Source organism: Gallus gallus, chromosome 2 (assembly GCF_016699485.2).
Source record: "Gallus gallus isolate bGalGal1 chromosome 2, bGalGal1.mat.broiler.GRCg7b, whole genome shotgun sequence".
NCBI classification, from domain to species: Eukaryota; Metazoa; Chordata; class Aves; order Galliformes; family Phasianidae; genus Gallus; species Gallus gallus.
Genome location: NC_052533.1, coordinates 6,370,991 through 6,393,279, shown reverse-complemented (window position 1 = coordinate 6,393,279; position 22,289 = coordinate 6,370,991). Strand labels below are relative to the sequence as shown.

General features: G+C 48.2%; 1 protein-coding gene and 1 non-coding gene across 18 annotated transcripts in view; both read left to right on the top strand.

The window, feature by feature from the left end:
• PRKAG2 (protein kinase AMP-activated non-catalytic subunit gamma 2) overlaps positions 1–22,289 on the top strand; it is a 182,415-nt gene that overhangs the window by 99,462 nt on the left and 60,664 nt on the right. The window contains exon 1 of one of the 17 annotated variants that reach the window (XM_046921592.1): positions 3,271–5,141. The gene's annotated coding sequence lies outside the window, so the exon portion shown is untranslated. 17 annotated transcript variants of the gene reach the window in all.
• Positions 461–517, top strand: MIR12239 (microRNA mir-12239). Its single transcript, NR_162001.1, has one exon. It is a non-coding gene; the product is annotated as a microRNA mir-12239 (primary transcript).

The window sequence follows — 22,289 nt, the reverse complement described above, 5'->3', positions numbered from 1 at the left end:
GCGAAGGCTTAGATCTTGAGAGCAAGACCCTGCTCCAGGAGCAATCTTTGTGCAGCTGGCAGGAATTGGCTGGGCTGGAAAGGTCACGCAGCCGTGCTTGGCTCGGGGACACAGCCCAGCACACTGGCACAGAGGAGTTCCCTTCTTAGCTTGTCCTTTCTCTGCTCCTCCTTGGATAAAGTTAGGGCGACTTAACTTGAAGAGAGATGATAGGATTAGCTGATATTAATTAAGAACATCCTGTTGATTCTTCAGAGTTTGTTCCAGGCATCGGAAAACAGCTGTTTCCCCAGGCTGTGTTCTCAGCAGGGGAACAAGGGGCCTTTTGAAATGCTCACAGCTACAGTAACTGGATTGTTCAACAGCCGCTGCCAGTCTGGCCCTGTGGCTTTATTTCAGTCCATACAAGATCTATAATTAAGCATAAGGGACTCCCTGGACAAGTCCTGCCTCTCTGGTGATGTTGCTGGAAGGAGCAGAGGACATGTGAGGTCTCTGCTGCTTTCTGCTGGCATCACGCAGTTGTGGCATAGAGCATCACAGGCAGTGGGAGGAAGATGTAATGAATCAATGAACCACAGAATATCCCAAGTTGGAAGGGAACATTAAGGACCACCAAGACCAACTCCTGGCTCCAAGCAGGAGCACCCAAAACTCAAACTCTGTGTCTGAGAGCACTGTCCAAATGCTTCTTGAACTCCAGCAGCATTCAAACCTCAAGAGATGTCTGTCCTGTGGCAGCCTGTCGGGGCAGCAGGACACATTTCAGAGCAGAGAGCACCTGGCGTGGGGTTCCCTTCAGAGAACATCAATGGACATGTATGCACAGACTAGGGAGGAGCTGAGACACCTGCAGTGAATGAACTAAGAGGTAGTCTATAGGAGTGGAATCTGTTGAATTTCTGTTATACAGCGTAGTTCCTTTTCAGTGCTTTTGTATAACTTTGTTTATCCTACACTAAATTAAAGCTCTTTTCAAAATTATTGCATAGTGGATTACAGGCGTTGAACAAGAAAGAATAGGACAAGAAACCAACTGAAGGAATGCAGACAATGGAGAAATGAGCTAGCAAGAACCAGAGAAATGAAGCAGATGAAAGCTTTGCAGAGGAGATTCTTGCTGCAATAGCAGCATCAGCTCGAGGAAGTCGTGGCTGACTCAGTCCTAGCTGGTAACAGGCCTGCTTGGAGGGGAAGCTTAGAGGAGAGACCCTGTAGGTCTGTTCCAATCCATGTGTTGGGGATTCAGTGAGGAGTGAGATCTGTTCTTCACAGACAGAGTGGTGAGGTGCTGGCACAGGCTGCCCAGAGAGGTTGTGGGTACCCCATCCCTGGAGGTGTTCGAGGCCAGGGTGGATGGGGCCCTGGGCAGCCTGGTGTAGTACCAGATCTGGAGGTTGGTGTCCCTGCCTGTGGCAGGAGGTTGGAACTTGATGACCCGTGAGGTCCCTTCCAACCCAAGCCATTCTGTGATGATTCTATGATTCTATGATTTGTGTTTCAAGCGGATGGCACCTAGTATTAAAAGCTACTTTCTGGCTGGTTTATATAAATGAAGCAAGGTCTGTTGAGTCCAGGACGGTCCTGAAGGCAGCCCCAAGCTGAGCAGTGCCTGGTACACTGAGCACTGCCCCATGGGGTGACATCTCCACTGACCAGTTGGAGGAACCACAACAGGACTGCATCTGTATTAGTGACCTGTCACTACAGCAGCTCCTCACATAACCTGCCTTGGCACTAAAAATAGATAGCTTTGGTCTTCAGTAGAGAAAACCAAAGGAAGTCAAAAGAGACAGTGATAGCAGAAGCTATCCCACCCAGTGTGTGTGCACTCAGCTGAGCTGCCAGAAGAGGTGGCTGCAATCAGCTCTGTGCGTTCAGCACTATCAGTCAGCGAGAGTTTGCTCCTGATAAAAGGCCAGATTGTTTTAATGACCCGTTTGGGCTGATGGTTTGTCAGCATAGCTGATACTGAAATCTGAAGGCATTTATCTGCCCCTACCCTCTGCACTGTGAGCATGCTTTTTATTTCATGTCTTTAATTGCATTTGTTATCTTTACTTCATCTTCATCTAAGACTGAGATAAGCAGTCTGCTGTGATAGCATACAGCATCTCAAGGGAACACCTGTGCAAAGGGGTGCTGGTGAGAGAGAGCACTAATCTCAGTCCTCAATTCCCTTCAATCTTAATGCATATTATTGCAAGGAAAAAGGTCAGATTATTTATTATGACACATCTTGGACGTTCACTGTTTTTACACCATGTGGGGATCTGCCCCGAATTCTACACCTCTTCACTGCATGCTCTTCTTAATCTGTTTTGGGGCTATAAAGGAATGGCACCGTGAAGTGAATAGAAACTCTCAGTGCATTCGCAAACAGGAGGCACAGAGGTGTGAAAATAGAAATGTAATTCCTTAGAACAGAGTAAAATCATTTGTTGATTTTACTGGTGCTGTGAAGCTCATGGGCTGCCCTGTGCCTGTTGTCACCACTGTCTGGGGACAGCGAGCATCCCCAGAGCCCTTCTCTGGCTGAAGGAAGTGAGAGCAAATGGATCATGGTCACTGCACACATTGCCTCAAGGACCTGTGCATCCCCAGCTGGCCAAGTCCCCAGGGAACATGAACTGAGGTTAGCTGTCAGATTTGGGCTTGTTTCCTTCCTTCCTAAAAGGATACTGGATTTTCCCTTCTATCAGCCAGGTCCTTCTTTAAAACTTTATGGAGATCCTTCCTGGCAGCAGCAATGGGAAAACTAGTGCCTGGAGGCTGCATGGAGTCTGTGTGAGTCTGAACCTGAAGGGCTCTAAAACAAGGGCCGCAGTGTAAATCATTGCAGATTTTCCCCCAAATAAGCGCTGGAAGCTCCTGTGAAGAGCACAGAGCAAAGCACCAAGTAAGAAATCCCAGCAGCAAGACTTAGATTGAGACATGGAGGCTGACACGGAAACCCTGTAATGCTCAAGAATGATGAAACCACTCCTGACTGAGGAGACGGCTGAGAAATGCCTGGGTTGTGGGAGTGAGCCGCCAGATGAAATGAAAGCCTGCTGCAAAGAACATGAGTGAGCAGTTCATTAAAACTGAACTGCTGCACCGCCTAGGAGCTCACGGGATGCTGCTTCTCCATTGGAGGGAGCTGGGGACGGGTTAGGACCACTGGTGCTTGCCCTTGGCTGAAAGCTGAGACCTGCGAGGCTGCGTACATGGAAGGGAAAGTCCCCGTGAGCAAGAGGAAAACTGGGCACAAGAAATAACAACATTGAAGGCTTATTCTCTATGCAGGGATGGAGAATAGCTGGAGTCCCCTTGCTGCTGAAGAGCTGCTGGGGTGGCTTTGTGGTGCTGTGATAGCCCTGGGAGACAACAGGGACATGAGAGCCTCTCTATGGCAGCCACTGCTGTGCAGAATAACTCTACAGGAGCAAACTTTTAGTCAGCTAGCAGCTAATGACAAGGGCTCCAGCCTCCCAGCTACTCTGTAGCAGAGCTCCTGATCTTCCTTCCTTCCCAGGCGTGTTCTGCAGCATGGATACGTCTGCACAGCACTGCAAGCAGTGCAATTCTAGCTTGCTTCTTGCTCTTCACCTTCTTTCCTGGTAAGAGTCAGGCATCCAGCTGGTTAGATCCCGTCTCTGGTGTTGCAATACCTTGCAATAAACAGGCCACGTAGGTTTGGACTTGACCCTTCATGCTTCTGAAAACAGCAGCCTGAGCCCCCCCCCCACCCACAAATCCAAAGTAAACACCAAAAGAAGGGATCGACCTTAAAAGCTGTTAAATACTCAGAGATAGTTGGTTCTGAAAATGAATGCTTCTGAAAATGAAATGTAATGTCTGATATCTTTTAATGTCTTGTTTCAAGGCCTTGTCTCAGACCTTTGGCTACTTGGAGCTGAGCACCAGCACCTACAGACCCACAGCTGCCTTGCAGACTGGGAGGTTTGGTTACTAATATGGGTAACTCTTTGTGTTGTTCTCTCAGCTGTAGATCTTGCAATTTCTTTAAAAGAGGGGTACTATATATTACTATCATCTTACAAACAGTAGAGAGTGGAATATTTTATGATAATTGTAGTCGGGACTGCAATAAGGGCACCTCCTGTTTAGGAGTAGGATACATGACTTCTTTGAAACTCATTTTCAGTTCAAACACAAGCATGGATGTATCAGGTCAGGCCAACCATCCATCCAGGTCGGTCTTTTTGTAACACAAATACATGGAGGAGTATGAGAGCAGGACAGGAATATGAGGTGCTTTCTTGATACACTCTCCCAGCCTCCTGCACTTTGTGGCTCACGTCCTGAGCTAGAGTTGGTGTTTTATAGCCCTGATGAGTTTTTCTCCCATGACCTTGTGCAATTGCTCTTCAAAACCAAACTTGTAGTACCTACAATGTTCTGCAGTTGAAGGATGCATGTCAGGATTATCCCCTTACATTTGTTTTGAGCCTTCCGTGTGCCATATTCCTCCAATTTGCCCTTCCCTGTTTGCCATCTTTATCCCAATCCTGATTCCTCCACTCATCTTTCCTAATCTGAAAAGTAACCCCATACCTTCATACACCTTGTCAGCCTTTTCTGCATGTTTTGTAGTTCTATGGAGTCCTCTTTGAGGCTGATCCTGCAGAAACCCATGGTTTCCTATTGCAGTGCATGGCCTGGAGTTTTTCTGGACCTCTGTATTATGAAGATGCCTTTGGGCAGAGCCCACAACTGACCAGGACAAGGCCTATGCATTTACGCATGTAGACTGTCCACTGTGGCACATAACCAGAAGACTTCTCTTGGCCACCCAGGTGGCTGCTCACCTGAAAGCTTGGTCATCATGGGGTAGTTTTTCCTGATCTGACTACAAAGAATGGGTACATTTGCAAGGCGTGATAAGCATATAAAGGCAAAAGCGTTTCTCATCCCACTGATAGGATTAGGAAGGTAGCTTTGTAAGGGCTGTAATAAAGATAGTGAGGAATAGTTGGCTATCTGACAGATGGTAGAATGATAAACCTGGAAAGTACTGTGACGTGTTGTATCTATCCGGAAGATTTAACTCAGTAGCTGAAACATTTTTGCTCAGGAAGGGCAGAGATCAAGCTCTGAAGACAAGTTCAGCTGTGCACACAAGTGCCTACGGTAAAGTAAGTCTCTAAAAAGCAGAGTTGTGTCCTTATTATTTCCTTGGCTTTGTCTCGCTATCTAATCAGCCTTTGCACATGTCAGCAGCATATCCATAATAAGAAAGTGCCGTGTGGAGTGTGTGAACTGGAATTAGAGGTGTGATAATCAGGCAAACCGTGTGAGACAATGTAAAGGCTGCATGGCATTTGCATTCCTCTAGCTGAGGGAAAGAAATCTCGCGTGTGCAAATGAGTCGGGTTTTGTTCATCAGTCCCATGTGACTGCAAGGGGAGCCTCGCTTTGTGATCCCCACACTGCCTCTAATATCCTTCATTGTTATTAACTCCCTAGTTGGCAATCTGACTGCTGCCCAGTTATTCCTCTGTGGGAACACACAGCCTCTGTGTTCTCTGCCAAAGCCCTCCTTCACTCCGGTCTCCCCATACTGTGACTAGAGTTGTCAAGGTGCAAGGAGGGAAAGCGAGAGGCTGATGATGCAGAGGGGAGATGTGATGCGCAGAGCGGATACAAGCGAGGTTAGAAGTGATGGGCAGGACAAGTTCAGCATCTGAATCCCGAATTTACTCACAGCCCTGAGTGGCACCCATGTCTTCACACCCGTGGGAGGAGAACAGCCTAAAATTCAGGCTGCTCACCCAACCCAAACCTACCCCAGCTGAGCCCTGCGTGCTCTGAGGTGCCAGAGTTCCTCTGGGCTGGGCTGGCAGCTGGAAGAGAAGGATCTAAGACACAAGAGCTTAACTCCCTGTGGTGTAGGGGTCTGAGGAGCACACGGTGGAGAGGCAAGAACAGAACATTGGCTGGCAGATTGGAAATGGGGACTCACATGGAAATCCTGGATTTATTCCATTATGTACCAGTAAAAGGAACCTACCAGGACAAGAAGATGCAGGGGAAGCTGATTATGTTCTTCGCAATAATATCCTTCTCAAAGACACCAAGGAAATGCCTTTTTGTTAACCAGAAAGAGGAGATGAGAAATGCAGCAATGCAGTGATGCAGGAACAGGTCCCAGCTCTGTGTGTGCTCCGGCGTTCTGAAGGATTTGAGAGTGAAATAGCTGAATTATATTAAAATGTATTATTTTGCAGGAAAATGATAGGATGATGCCCTGTTTCCCTCCATGCCCTCAGTCTCCTAAGACCTCTTTTGAACCTTCTGCAAAGGCTTGACAAAAGAAATCTGACTGATGTGGTTTTAAAAGCTGCTGTGAGAGGCTGTGCATGAAAATGAGTTGTTACAAGAAGAGGAATTACTGTAGCAGATGCAAATTGGGGCTGTCTTCGCTGCACTGCTGGATTGCATTTCACCTCAGCTGACTCCTGCTCACACGCAGGAGTTTCTGACAAGGTTCTGAGATGCCTTGAGGCTGCTCTGTGGCTGGGGGCAGCTCTGCTGGCACTGGGGCTGTATTCGGGGGGATGCTGCTCAGCCTCTGCTGTGCTTCTTCTGAAGTTGGGAGGTTTGCTGCTTCTTTTTGCACCCATTCACATTAATGAAATCAACTCTGGTGAATCTGGGCTAGCAGTGGTAGTAAAGAAAGCTGCTGCCAGCAAGGGCAAGTCCTATGGGGAGTGGCTGAGGGAATTGGGGTGGTTCAATCTGGAGGAAAGGAGGCCCAGGGTACACCTCATTGCTCTCTACAACTACCTGAAAGGAGGTTGTGGTGAGGTGGGGGTGAGCCTCTGCTCCCAGGTAACAGTGATAGGACAAGAGAGAATGGCCTCAAGTTGCACCAGGGGAGGTTCAGGCTGGATATTAGGAAGGATTTCTTCTCCAGAAGTCTTAATGCAGTGGCACAGCTGCCCAGGGAGGTGGTGCAGTCACCGTCCCTGGAGGTGTTCCAGATGTGGCACTGTGGGACGTGGTCAGTGGGCATGGTGAGGATGGGTTGGTTGGTGGCTGGACATGGTGATCTTTGTGGTCTTTTCCAACCTTAATGATTCTGTGACTTTAGTTTGTGATTCTACCAGCAAGGGCAAGGAGCACAAAATAGTCATTTTTTTTTCCATAGAGTAAGAGGGTAATAAGGGGATGTCCTGGGAGTCTGTAGAGGAGTAAAACAAAAAACCCTGATTGAAGAAGACTAATTGGATGGGCCCATAACATTCTTAGCATTACTTATCCAGAACAACTTTTGCCTAAGTATTTAAATTTGGAGATTTTACTGTAGCATTCTAAAGAGTCTATCTGATCCATTTCCTATATCGACCATAATGTACTGTGGTCTGCTTAAAGAGGGAGAGCAATAGCATGTTCAGGATTTATTTCACCTTTTTTACAGAAGAGAATAAGCCTGAGCCACAGAGAGATGAAGGAATTTGGCCAGGATGGAATCAGTGTCGAAATAGAAGTGAAATTTGATTTCCTTGCCAAAAGCTCACCCCAAGACCTGCTATTTCAGACTGCACTTCTCTGCTGAAGCGGAGGGGATGATATCTGCAGGCTGGCTGATGCTGGACAGTGTGGTTTATGTGGAACAAATGCTTCTCCTTACACCAGCATTGCTGATCTACTTTTGTTGTGCACGTTTGCATTGTATGGCTCACCTGCCCTGCTAAGATGCACAAGAACAGGACAAGCTATGGCTTCTGCTTGGGTTACAGACACGTAACACAGGGGCTGGTTTGCCCTAGGACGCTTTCAGCCATGTAAGTGTCAGTTTTTGGTTTGCATACCAGCAGGCAGCATTCTGTGCTCAGTTATCCCCACCCACGCGACTCCCATCAGCACGCACTTCACGTGGCCACCCGCTTTTGCAGAGGGTTTTGCATATTTTATTCCAATTTAAATAGTGTGGTGACAGGTAGAGGGACAGAGGCTGACTCTGCTGAACGGGGGCTCAGTTGCTTGCAGTAATACTTTGGTAATGAGTTCCTTTTATTTTTTAATTTACTACTTGCTTCATAAGCATCTTTTATAAGTAACCATTTTGGCTTTATCTGTTCTGAAAAGGACCATGTTTCAAATGATGACTTCCACAGCATCAAACAGAATATCAGGAGATTCACGTATTTCATTCAGATTATTTTTATCTCCCAACAGTGCTATTTGGGTCCAGCTTTGCCACACACCCCACATCGTGACCCATCTTGAGCTGTTCATCCCAGATTGTTTCAGAGGAGAGACATACCATCATTTTGTAACAACTGAAGCATCTGGAACAGGCTTCCCAGGGAAGTGGCCATGGCTCCAAGCCTGCCAGTTTCAGACTCAGTACTCTTTGTGAGTCCCTTCCAACATGGGATATTCTATGTCTCTATGATTTGGATGTTCTAGGTGCTCACCCAGACATGTTGTTGTTGTGCTGTGGGTTTCGTAGGGCTAACTTTAGGTAATGCCTTGTCTGAGGCTCCGTGGAAGGACTAGAGAGCTCAGTGTCTTCCCAGGCCAAGCAGTGAATAACCACATCCCACAAACAGCTTCTGTGAGGGATCTGAAGCCTCTGAGAAGCTGCTGGGGCACTCAAAGGCTGCTGCCCTCCCAGGAGGCCAGGAGGAGTACCTGGACCACCTCATGGAGGCCAGGCAGGACTTCAGCTAGCTCTCCTCCTTGCTCTTAAAAGCTCATTGGTAATAGCTATTAATATTGCATCCCTTTTGTTTCAGGAGGAGATTTTGAGCAGCAGAGTGGAAGAACGCTGCCATTAGGGTTGTTGAGAAAGATAAGGCAGAAAAATAATGAGGACTCCCTTGAAATGAGAATGATTGCTAACACCGTGATGAGCTCACACCCCTGCTTATCCTCTTTCAGATGCTAAGTCATAGAGACCACCCCTACTCAGCCAGCCAGCAAGGACATTTGTCTGGGAAGGACATTTCAGCAAAAGCTCGCCTACCCTTTGTGATTTCATGTCCAGCCCATCCTGGAGAGATGAGCCCACAGTTTTTTGAGTATTTCAGAGTTAAAGGGGCAGCTTGGAGTCCAGACACCAGGGCACAAAAGCTGGCTCTGGTTCTGCAGTGGTTTCATATCTCCCACGTTAATCTTGTGGGGGTTTTCCCACTTTAAAGCTCTTTCTCTTTCTGAGGCCACAGAAGCAAAGGGGAAAACCAGCAGGCTTATGTTTGGGAAACAGGTAAACAGTCTTGCTCAATGCCCAGAAGAAGCAGACTGTGAAAGCCTGTTTCTCTGTACTGGTTTTTTGGCCGTGTCAGCAGGGAGAGAGGTGAGCAAGAGCAGAGAAATTCAGGCAATGGGATTGCTGTGGGAACTGCGTCCCTTTGAATATGACATTGCGTTACACGCTTGGGAAAAGCAGCCAGACACGTGGAATAATCTCTCATTTCACAGTGAGGGCAGATACTGCTGAACACAGAGAAGGGGGCAGCACATTTCAGTTCACTTGGGTGGCCACGCAGAAGACGCCGGATGGACTGTGTCAGTGTGCCTGCCTCCATCGCTGTAATTGCACACAGCCGCCTGGCAGGTGTACAGAGTAGGCTTTAATTTAGTTAAATCAGGTACCACTGTGGCAGGGAGCCTTCAAACACCTGCCTAACCTCCCCAAGGTGCTGGCAGGCTTAGTGGCTGTGGTCTCAGCTCTCTTGGTTGTGGTACAGACATGCTCTTGGTTTCATATAGTTAGGATTCCCCCGTCTGGTCTGGGCCTCACTGCTTACTGTATACTGCCTACAGTGAGAGAGAGGAAATGAAGACTTAAGGTTTTGTTCTTTGATCAGAGCTTGCTGAGTGATCTTGGTTAAATCAGATAAAAGCATTCAACTTCAGGTGCTTGCAGCCAATTTCCTAATGCCCTGCAGAGATGCCACAGCAATTGTCAGTGGTGCAGGGAGTCCTCAGCAAGGTTGATGGAGGTCAGCCTTGACCTCCATTAGTACACTGAGACATATATATCAATTAATGGTATGGATTTGGGTGCCAGGTGCAAACACAGTTCTTCCTTTAAGCTCTGTTCACGCAGCTGGCAAAACTCATGGGATAAGAGCCCCCTGTTGCACAGGAGTCCGGCAGGGCTGTGTTGGGTGAGCACTAAATCTAGATGAAGAGTCTCCTTTTGCAAGAACGTCATTGTATTCACCATTACCTCCAATCTTCCCAAATTTAATTTATCTAAACTGTCACTATCTGATGTACATTAATAGAGGATGATGATATAAGGATTCACTCATTTGAGACTGAACATAGCATTTTGGTCGATGCACTGTGAGGTTTTCAGAAAATCAGCTGCTGCTTGCTCTGCCACATCATCCCAAGGGAGATCTGATTCCTTCTGGGATCGATTCTGTAAACATCATCTGCTGCAGGTGTTTCATGGCACGAGGAGCTGTGCAGGAGCTCGTGGGCATTATTTTACCAGTGCAGATGTTGAAAAGCGAGAGGCAGGACACAGCTTAGAGCCCAAAATCAAAGGCGTGCTGACATTTCCAGGAAGGTTTTGGTAGCATGAGTAGTAATGCAATGTGGACAGCCTGATCTAGTGTTTGTTCTAAGGGTTGGCAACCCTGCCCATGGTGAAGGGCTGGAACAAGATGATCTTTGAGGTCCCTTCCAACCCAAGCTGTTCTGTGATTCTATGATTCCATCAAGTGTTCAAGAAATGGTGCTTTCAGTGGGAACAGAGTGCTGCTGAGTTTTGTGGTCTTTGCTGCTCTGAACCGATGAGGCTGTACACACGGCAGCAGTGATACACCAGATTTACACCACCTGGTGATGTGAGCCACTGTACTTATCAATGGGTGACCCTGCATCCCTGTGTTATTAAAGCTTTAAGAAAACAAATTTTTATCACTGTATCAAAACCACATTAGAATTTCGTGTATGGCTTTTCAAATGCTGTAAATGCTTCCTCACCTGAGTAACATGCTGACTATTTGTAGCAGTGAGAGCTTCCATCAGCTCTAAGCATTCATATTTTATTTTGCATAAACCCTTCCATAGGAACAAAACAGAGCATCTGCCCTACTAACACTACAGAATTCGGCCTTTTGTGGAGATTAACATTGAAATCCAAGCATGAGGAACAAATGAGCCAGCTGTGGAAGGTGGCAATTAGCAGAGAGACCCTGGGCAGAAGAATGTGGGTGTTTCTTACTGCAGCAGGAGCCTCAGTGTTGAGTTTGGAGATGATGAAAGTGCCCATTGGGTAGTATGCGCTGCATGTGCTGGCCTGTTGTCACATGAGCCTTACAGGGCTGGCTGGGAAAGGGGTCTACAGTGTCCTGTGAAGCAGGAAGGGAGTTTTGCTGTCCTATGATGGAGATAGATAGAAAAATCTCCATACTTGCATTTATCTGCAATTGCCATTGTGCCTGTTTCCTATGTAAAATCCTACAGGAGCTGAGCTTCTCTTCTTGCAAAGCATCAAATGACATTTTTCCTCTTACGTTTCCCTTCCCTTTCTTCCCTTCCCAATAGCTGTGTAATTACAACATAATTTTGTTAGCTTAATCCCAAATTTTCACCTGAGTTGCATCAATGAAAAATCAAGCATCTAGAGCAGAGCTTAGCCTCACGCTCGCTTCATTTTGACTGTATGTGCATAGCTTTGGGCATGCTGCTCCTGTTCTTCATGGTGCAACATCCAAGAAGGGGAGCAGAGCTCTGTGGGATGCCAATGCATGAATTGGTGTTTAAGTTAAAATTGGATCGGTGTGTAAAACACCCTGAGAACACGGGGAGCCCAGGAGCAGCTCATGTAGGCCTCTCTGGCAGCCATGGCCATGTTGAGGCCTGGTGTTCTTTCCTTCTGCCCGGGGTGGGCACACACAGCCCCAGCTGTACTCTCGGGTGATAGCCTTGGCTTATTCATGTACAGACGACCTCGTGTGCATCCCCAAGGGGATCTCCAAGGGGAGTTTTTTAGAGAACTGTTGGACAAAGGTAGCGGCTCAGTTTGGAAATTGCAGAAGTCCCCACCTGCAAGTTCCAGACCCACACACGGAGGTGGGGACAGGCCCAGCGGCCGCCAGCAGCACGGCTGGGGCTGCATGAGGGCCTGCCATGAAAATCCCCTGAGGGTGGCCTGCACTATGGGGAAACAGAAACAGCCTGGGCCTCAGAAAAAGTGCTTTATTTCTGACATGGGTGTGTCTTACGGATGTTAATGTAAGGAAGAAGGGTTTTGTGTCATTTCAATACAAGTCAGTCTATCTGCTGCAGAGCTGAACAAGACAGCTCTGTGCTCCTATATGAGAACTGGAGGGCTGGGCTGCCACTGGGGAGCTCCAGGGATCCTGGAAAGAGCCTGCTTCACATCCAAGGGGAATGAAATTACAGAAGGTGGAAAGAGGCTCAGATTCGAAAGCTCCTGAAAGTGAGAAAGCTTTGAATCATAGTATCGCAGCATGGTTTGGTTGGAAGGGACCTTAAAGCTCATCCAGTTCCAACCTCCTGCCATGGGCAGGGACACCTCCACCAGCTCAGGCTGCCCAGGGCCCCATCCAGCCCTGCCCTGAGCACCTCCAAGGATGGGGCACCCACAACTCTCTGGGCAGCAGTGCCAGCTCCTCACCGCCCTCATCACAAAGAATTACTTCCTTATACTAGATCTACCCCATTTAGTTTAAAGGCATTACCCTTTATCCTATCGCTACATTCCCTGATAAAGAGTCCCCACACAGCTTTCCCTTTTTTCTCTTTGGATGCTGGAAGGCCACCATGACATCTCCTCAGAGCCTTCTTTTCTCCAGTCTGTACAACCACAGCTCTCTCAACCTGTATCCATAGGAGAGGTGCTCCAGCCCTCTGAGCATCCTCGTGGCCTCCTCTGGACCTGCTTGCCTTTAATGAAAAGCAGAACAAAGCCACCATTAGCCATATTACACACTAGAGACGTACCATGCTGGAGCAGAGGAAGAAATGAGTCCATGCATGAACAAAACAAAGCATGTTACAAACTATATTTTATACCCAGCCTCTCCGTTGGAGTGCATAAGGCACAGTTTGATAAACCAGGATGGGTAGGCTGCTATTTTTGCCTACATCTTATTACAGGTTATGCTTTACATAATTGATGTTAATGCTACAATAGGTTTGACTCCAAAGGACAATTTGTGGCTCAAAGGATAGATTACACCTGGGTTCTCAGGGGAAGGAGCTGCTCAGGGTAAGTCTAATGGATGCTCATTTCTGCAGGGCCCCATATACTGCACTGGTGAGGTCTTTCCTCTGCTGGGCTTTGTTTTACATTATTAATTAACCATACTGTGCTTCCAAGCACTCCAGACCTTTCTTAAGTTGCAATTTGATCAATTGATATGCAGTGCACCACAGGTATAAATAACCCTATTGCATTAAAGTGACATTTTAAGTAGTTCTGTGGCCAGAGAATGCATCTAGGAGGAACTTCTCAGTGCCCAGTCATGACTCTGCGTTGCTTTTGAAATCCTCCATTACCATCTGCTTCGGTCTTGTAAAATGCCTGTTGTTCTGAGCAAATGGATTAGCACTTTGAGGAGGCAGAGCAGTATAAACATGCATTACTGGGTGCTTTAAGGTGGCTGTATTCCAATAACTCTCCACAGAACAGGAAAACTGCCGCTTGGAAGGGATCTGTACAGTGGTTAATCCCCATAGAACAGCAGCTTGGCTCCCTGGAAGGTCCTCATTTCTGCTGCTGGTATAAAAACATTTGTCTTCTGTCAGTGCGTTTGGGTGATTGTTTCCAGTTTTAACCTTGAATTTGGTCTCTGTTAACTGGGATGAGGGTTTGACAGATGACAAAGAGGGATCTGGGATTTTAAAAAGCTTTTGGATCCACCTGAAAGTTCTACAGGAGAGTCCAGAGATGAGTAAAGGAGGGACCAAGTGGCTGTGACCGCCTGTAAATGAACATTCAAAGGTGTTTCCTGCACCCTCAGCTTCATACACCCTGCTGTCAGATAGCTCCCCTGCTTTCAATCTACTCTCCTGTCTTGGCCTCATTTAATTTAGAGAAACCCCCTGTGCCAATCAAACCACGTGGCTCCAGGCGCTGGGGGGAAGAGCTGACAGCTCAGAGGAGAGGAAGGAGATCGAGGGAAAGGTTTTCCTGGATCACGTTCTGGCATGTGACCGGGCATCACAGGTCCCCAGCACGCGTCCCCCACCTCCAGCAGCCGTCCGCATGCCTGTCACACTCTGACACTGGATCTGCAGCAACTGTTGCTGCTGGCATGTATTTATCTTCAGCGGGATTGGAAACAGAGCCTGAGCAAAATGTCATCAAAACTCCAGCGAGAAAAGCGTAGAAAAGAATACAGCGACGTGAACAGCATGATTTTCGTTGGGTTGGGCAGAGGAATTGGGATGTCATCTTTGGGATTTTTTACATGTCGGATCAAGTGTTCTAAAATATAGTTTGTAATACACTGTCTCTCCTGCATGGACTGATTTCTGCCCTTGTGTTGCTCACTGCTGCAGGATGGAGCTCTGCAGCCAGGAGCCCAGCAGCAGGGGAGGACACAGGGCATGGGGTAGCAAGGTCAGAGCTCAGAGCAATGACAGAGTGACTCAACGCTGTCTGTCAGGGACCTATTTCCTAACTGCACGCCACTGAGGGCCTCCACAACCTGCACGTTTATCTTGGCTGTTTAGTGGCTGACCCTGCTCTGGTTCCGACCCTTTTTGTTTCTGCAGCACTCAGCTGTGCCCCAGTCCCCTGCTCGGCTCTGGTTATTTTCCGTCGCGCTCAATAGCTTTGATTCACCGTCAGAGCCCTTTAATTTCACTGCAGTTTTGTTTACCCTGATGAAGCAATGCACTCAGAGCAAGACAAATAACTCTCTTTTTGATGAAGGTCCCAACCTCTCACCCCTCCTGCTCTGCCCACTGGCCGGTGCTGGCACATCCAGCTCCCCTCTCTCTTCTTACTGCTGCCACAGTTACATGGACAGCAGAGCTCCTCTAACAGCCACGTTTGCTGCTCTTAGCTCTGTAAAGTTTGAAGGCTGTGCTAGGAAATTGCTCACACCCAAGCTCCAGGGTTCCATGGGGTGAGCAAACCTGGCACAGCCCATGCCGCGCCGTCAGGCTGAGCTCCTTTTGCATCATCACGATGGCCAGAGCGAAGGTAAAATGCTGTCTGACATCCTGCACTTGGCTCCACACATGGTGTGAATACCTCAGGCATCAGCAGTGCCAGCCACGTGGTGCTCCGGGCATCAGCTGCCTGGGCTGGGGCTCAGCTTGTGCCCCACATCCAGCTCAGCTCAGCTGTTCCCACCTGCGTCATGTTCAGGTTCAGCAGAACTCCAGGATGGGGCTTTGTGTTCTTTTGCATCAAGAAGAATGTTTGAAGACCAGCTATCTTCCACTGCAGTGTGATGCTATGAGTGGTGCAAGTAAACTGCTGCAGCTTCCTGTTGTGATGAGATCGCAGGGAAACACCTGGAGGGTCACAAGCACTGTCTGTGCTCTCTGTCCTCCCTTGGGGTGTTGAAAGGAGAATGGTGCAGATCTTCCTGAAGTGTGTTAGCTAACATGTGAAGTCCTGGTCTGGGAGGAGTAAAGGATCAGATGTTCGTGCCGTCTCTGCAGTGTCATCTATGATTTTTCTGGAGGTATCAGGAACATAATCAGCTGCCAGAAAAAGCAGAGGTGCAGGAAAGCAAAGGCTGTGGTTCTCTTGGCAAGCACAGTCTCTCCTAGTCTCACGTCCCCTGATTCTCAGCAGGAAGCACTCGGCAGCAGTGCTCCTTCTGGACTGGTTTTGGCAAAGCTGGAATCTGGGAGACCTCGTTGTGGCTTTCCAGTACTTGAGGAGAGCTTATAAGTGGGAGGGAAATCAACTTTTTACTTGCGTAGATGTTAGGACAAAGGAGAACAGTTTTAAACTGAAAGAGGGGAGATTGGATATCAGGGGGAATTTTGCACTGAGAGGGTGGTGAGGCACCAACACTGCTGCCCAGAGAATGAGGGTGCCCCATCCTTGGAGGTGCTCAAGGCCAGGCTGGATGGGACCGTGGGCCCTGAGCTGGTGCCTGATGTAGTGGTTGGCAGTCCTGCCTGTGGCAGGTGGTTGGAACTGGATGACCTTTGAATTCTCTTCCAACCCAAACCATCCCATGACCTTGCTGGTTCTGCACTGGGCAGCAGCAGCTGGATCTCAGCATCAAACACCATGTCACCAGTGCTCAGGAAACTGGGGTAATACAGAGCAGCTTGCTGCTTGCAGATATGCCTGAAAACTTGTCACAGTCCACTTTTAAGTGGCACTTTCAATATGAGTGACATTCTGAGAGGGAGTCCTGGCTACATGGGGTATATGCTGAGATCAGGATAGAGCTGGTCTTGTCCTGAGCTGCCTGTGCTTCAAGGAGCAGCCTGCAGCACTGTCTGGCTGTAACAACCAAAAACAACCCGGTTTCCAGCACAACAGTGACTTGTTAAGAGGAGAAAACAGCTCATCATGTATTTTCAGAAACGAGGTCAAAATAGTGCAGCCGGGGAGGGAAATGACTGCTGCGGTGGGTTGGTAATCAGATACAAAGCCTTTCCCTCCTAGCTTAAATCCAGCCTCAGTCAGCAGTGTCTGCATCTTTTATCGTCTGACAGTTGCTCACTGTGGCCTTTGCAGCGATGGCTTTGCTCTGTGTCATCTGAGTCAGTGCTTGCATACCCAGGGGCTGCCTGTGCATCTGTCCCCATCTCCACAACCTCTCTGGGCAGCCTGTTCCAGGGCTCTGTCACCTTCACAACAGAGGCTTTTCCTCATGTTCATACCTAACTTCCTATCTCCCAGTTTGTGCCTGCTGCCCCTTGTCCTGTTGCTGGGCACCATCAAAAAGAGCCCGGCCCCATCCACGTGACTCTCACCCTTTAGATATTTATAAGCATTGATAAGATCCCCTCAGCCTTCTCTTCTCCAGGCTGAACAGCCCTAAGTCGCTCAGCCTTTCCTTGTAAGGGAGAAGCTCCCAGCTCCCATTATCTTTGTATCCCCACACTGGGCTCTCTCCAGCAGTTCCCTGTCTTTCTTGAACTGGGAAGCCCAGAACTGGACACAGTGCTCCAGACGTGGCCTCACCAGGGCAGAGCAGAGGGGAGGATCACCCCCCTATCTGGGAGGTACCCTACTGGCCATGCTCTTTGGAATGCAGCCCAGGATAACCAGAAGACCAGTAGTTCCCTCCTCTTTGTGTCTGCCTGTGTGCAGGTGGGTTTAAGGCCTTAAATAAAAGGTTGTAGGTGTCTTCTGTACACCTCCTTTCCTTGTCCATTAAATTAAAGAAAACCACAGAGCAGACCATCAGATCACTGCCCATAAGCTGTTCTCTATCATAGACCCTTCTTTTAGTAATGGATGTAGCTTTTATACTTATCCCCAGTAGGAGGATATAATGAGATCAGGTATTGAAGACCTGTCTACGCTTCTCTTTGGCACAGCAGCCAGTTGGAGCTGTTCCTGCTTTCTCCCCTTGAAATCTATTGACAATACTGACATTCATATTGTAGCCTTCATATGCATCCCTGATTCCTGAGCCTTCAGGTCCTGCTGCCCTAGTCACAGTGGCAGCAAACTTCAAGGAATGGCCTCTGCAGGTTCACTCACTGAGTTTTTGCCTGATACAGTGAAAGCATCAAACACAGTGTTTGCTTTGTGTGATTTGCATGGCTGCCGGATTTGCCTAGATTGTGCAGTGTAAAATGTGCTGGTCCTCTGGGTTTCTCACTTCTCTGTCTGTGAAGAACCACGGTTGGGCCTCCTGGGATCTGTGAAACCCCTGCCCTGGGGTAGAGCATTAACCTCAGCATGAAGGGAAGCTGGCTGAAGTGGCAACAGGAGCTGTCCATGCAGAGCTGATGCTGGTGGGCAGGAATGGGACTGATGTCTCTGGAGATTTGTTAGACAGAAGGAAATGCAGAGGGAGAAGGGAAGGAGACACCTGCAAGGGGACGAGGGACCACTTGTGATGGGAGGAAAGGCAGAGGGAAAGAGCAGTGGTAGATATCAAATAGATCCCATTGCCCCACCGCGTGGGGGAAATCTCTGCTATGAAGGTGTCCCCTGCTCTGTAGAGTTTGCTGCTTATGTACTCACTCTCTGGACACGCTGAGTGTTTTTGGCTGCTGGTGTTTTCGGATGCTTTGCAGCAGGTTGACAGCTCTGAGCAGTAAAACAAGCCAGGAATGTGACTGCTGTCATGTGCTGGAGGCACGCTGTAGTAGTGGCCCGGGGTGAAGCTGGGGTTGGGTGACACAGGAGGGGAAGGATTTCCTGGAGAGGAAAATCACCTGGCCAGCCCTCTGGAAAATGTGAGCGTGCACTGCTGAAACTCTCCAGGCTGTGCTGTGTTCTGCACCAAAGCTCAGCTGAAAGTATGGTGCAGTACCAATGAAGGCAATGGCAACTGAGCTGCCAAGTGGCATAAGGCAGAGGAGCGGGCCAGCAGCAATCTATTTTCAATCAGACAAGTGCCACCAAGCCATTTGTCATTTCTCCAGAAGGCTCAGGTAGGTGTGCTCGAGAGCACCATGCTGTCTCCTATGCACCATATGTGCAGGAAGAGATTAATTCCCAGGTTAGCAAGATGAGAGCTGTGATGAGACAGAAGCCTGAGTCAGGCACAGTGGGGAGAGGCGAATGTCACAGACTGCAGCCGTCCTCGGGCTCCTGTTGAGTTCTGGATGGAGATGGAGTGAGGGAAACTTTTGTTGTTCTTTTAATAAGAGAAGAACAGAGGTTTTGAAAAACATGAATTTCAGAAGCAAAGGAATGGCATATTTTGGCTTGGTTCTCTAGCAGAAAACAGGATAACCCAAACGGAGCCATTCAGTGGAACACACATCCCAGGACCTGAGTCCTAAAGGGCGTGCTCTGCTGCTGCAGACCTCCCCACATGGCACATTCTGAGCACGTGCCTTCATGCTGAGCACCACCGCAGTGTATTCCCCCAGCACAGCGCTGGGGCTGCAGTGTGCAGTGGTGTGTGCAGACATCCCAGTGGTCCTCATGTGCACTGTCCTCTGTCTCCTGGTTACACAGAGCTGGTGCACTGTGCACCCAGCAGGGCTCTGCAGGCCGGGATCTGTTCTTTCCATTTCCCAGAAGCACCATTCTGTGCTTCCCCAAGCAACAGCCCTTAAAAAGCTGACGTGTAGTGGAGTGACTGCATAGGAAACCTGTAGTATGAAATGAAGCATCGGAACAAGCCAGCAATTACTTCCCAACTCGTGTTTATATGTCGTACATACAACATTCCCCTTCCCTTCCCTCCTCCCTTCATTTCCCTTCACCTGCCCAAATGTAAATCCTCCAGGCCAAGGCCCGCGCTACCTGTTGTGCTGCACATAGTGTGTGCCACCAGCAACAAAACAAGCACAGTGATGGTAACCCAGCGGTATGGGACCTCTGCCATGCAAAGCAGCTGCGTGGAGAGGGCTGGGGCAGAGCTGGGATGGTTGTGGCAGTGCTGGGCCAGAGCTGGGGTGGTTGTAGCAACACTAAGGCAGTGCTGGGATGGCTATAGCAGCCTCTCCTTCCACGCGATGGAGGAGACAGTGCTGGCTGCTGAAATAGCACCAAGGAATTGTAGGTTACAGCTTTCTGCAATAGCTCAACTGGAAACAAAGCAGCAAGAAAAGCCGGGGATGTGATACCCGGGGTTAAAGTGGAAAGAGCTGCTGGATGCTTGCTGTAGCAGCCGGACCCGGCGTCCTAAAATAAAACCCGAAGTTATTTCATTAAAGCCCGTGATGCTGAACACAGAGTACTCTGTGAGAGTTTAAATGCCAGGTGGTGTATTCAGTAAATAAAGCAGCCCTGCTGTGGGCATTGTATCCCCAGCAGCCGTGAGCAGCACGCAGTACAAGTGCCCATGTGAATCCCTGCCATGTGATGCAGCGCTGTGCCTGCCCCATGTGCTGACACCGGCTGGGAGGGCAGTGCAGGCTTTCCTCCAGCATTATCACGGTGTTGATAAGGGTCAGCTATTGCACGTGGCTTATTTGCATGGGCTGGCAGCCACCCATAAGTCATCTGGTTTGGATCATGAAAGGAAACTGAAAAGCTTCCTGGGCGCTATCAGTTATGTTTCAGGATACATTAACTAGTAAGACCACTTTTATTTTGCTATTAACTAGCATGTTGTACAACATTTGGAGTCAATATCACCAGCACCACATGAATAACAACAGCCAGTAGCCACTCACCTGCTTCAAGCTTCCTAGTTTTACTGCCATTAAGTGGCATTAAACTTCATTTCACATAATTTGCACCGATTTGCTTATGTGTCAGAATTAACGTGCTATTGTGTCTGAAGAATGAATCAGCCTAACGAGCAGCAGGCTCAGCGCAGATCCACTGCTGCTTCTGGCTACTTAAAATTCATCAGCCGCAGTCTGCTTGCTTCTCTGTGCCGCTGCCAGCTGGGGAATGCAAATGGAAGGCCAGTGCTGTCCTGGGAAGGAACCAGACAAAAAGTGTCACTTGGAGCCACTGCAAATAGAAACTCCCCTGCTTTTTTTCCTCTTCCTTTTCCTTTTCCTTTTTTTTTCTTGAGAAGTTTCAGTTTAAGTGATACGTGAATACGCCCTATATATAAACCTGGAAAGCTATTGTAGCAGCAGTGTTATTGCTGTCCGTGGCATTATCTGCTTGCTCAGGTATGGGACACAAGAAAACTGAAGCATAATTTGTAGGATTTAAACTGCCAAACTGTTTTTGTTTGTCACTGCCCATAACTTTGAGCAGCTTTAACAACTTCACCTTAAGCACATCAATGCAAATGGGATGTTTGGCAGCCGGTTTCTGGCTGTTTTCTTTGGCCACTGGACAGGGGAGTGCAGCTCTGCAGGACACACAAGCCCCTTTTTTTTTGGAAAGGAGTGTTCGCTCATCATTTGCAGTGCGATCTGTGGGCAGGTGACTCTGAATCCCATGTTTCTTTCTGGAGAGGGGCAGATCAGAGCTCTGGGCAGAATGAGGCATAGCACACCTGACAAATGCTTTGGCAGAACCCCTGGGCTGTGAGCTTCCTGCCCGGAGCCACCAGCAGCATCCTGCCAGGTCAGGCGTGATGTGCAGGTGACAGTGCTAATTGTGGGCCTCACCCAGGGATGCAGGAGGACGGCCACCCTTCTCTTGGGAGTCCACAAACGGCCATTCAGCATTCATCCTTTCCTGTTATACCTTGCTGGAAGGCTGGTTTGCATCAGAATGCTCAAGTAGGTGGGTAGAGATTTTGACACCATGCAAAATAAGAGCTTTATTTAAAGGAAATAGTTGCACGTATCTAACGAAACAAGTGGTAGCAGTGTTATTTTTGTATGTCTGTGACTAACAAATGCTATCTTGAGCCAAAGCTGTGGGCTCTGCTGTTACAGTGGTGTTTTCTGGAGGCTCTTCTATCCAACATGTGACGTGGGTGAGATCCAAGCTGGAGCTGTGCAAATGCAGGCATAGAACTGAATGTTGGGCCGTTGCTGCAGGCAACCCTGTCATAGGGAAAGGACAGCTGGAAATTGCCCCATTTTGATCAAAAGTAAGACTGGTGCTATTTAGAGTTGTTATGGTCTCACAAATAGATTTTGAATAAGAGTAAAGACACTCAGTGATCCTTATGGGTTCCTTCCAACTGGGATATTCTGTGATTCTTTGATAAAGCTGGACTGGGGCAACCAACAGAAAATAGGGGACCAAGCCTTCTGTTGGCCAGTGATGCAATAACTAGTCCAGAATTTTCCCCTCTTCTTTATTTTTCTGCCTAGAACTGTCTTATTAATCTAATGGAAAAAAAAAAGGAAGAGCTATTTAGTTTGCCGACATGAAAATACCACACTTGATTACGCATTTCATTGTCTGATGAAAGAAACATTAGCATTAGAGATAATTACGTGCCATAACAGTTCATCTCATTATCAGCAGCAGCTGAGTTTGCAGGCAGCTTCAAGGACTCCTCCTTCTCCAAAATCCTCATCTGTACTGAATTTTTGAGCTTCATTACAGAGAAATCTAGAAATGGTAGCTGCTTTTTAGTGCCTAATTGTTTAACATGGGATATAAGCTGTATCTCATCTCCTCGATCCATTTCTTCTGCAGTAGACCAGCACAGTGACTGCACACACACGTACCCGTATATTTACATCTATTCCACCTGTTTAGATGGCAGTTCAGTGGGATTCTGCTAACACAAAGTTCTGTTACTCCTGATGTGATTTTCTCTTGGGGATATGTTGGAGATTTTCCATCTTTAATGTCACAGAGT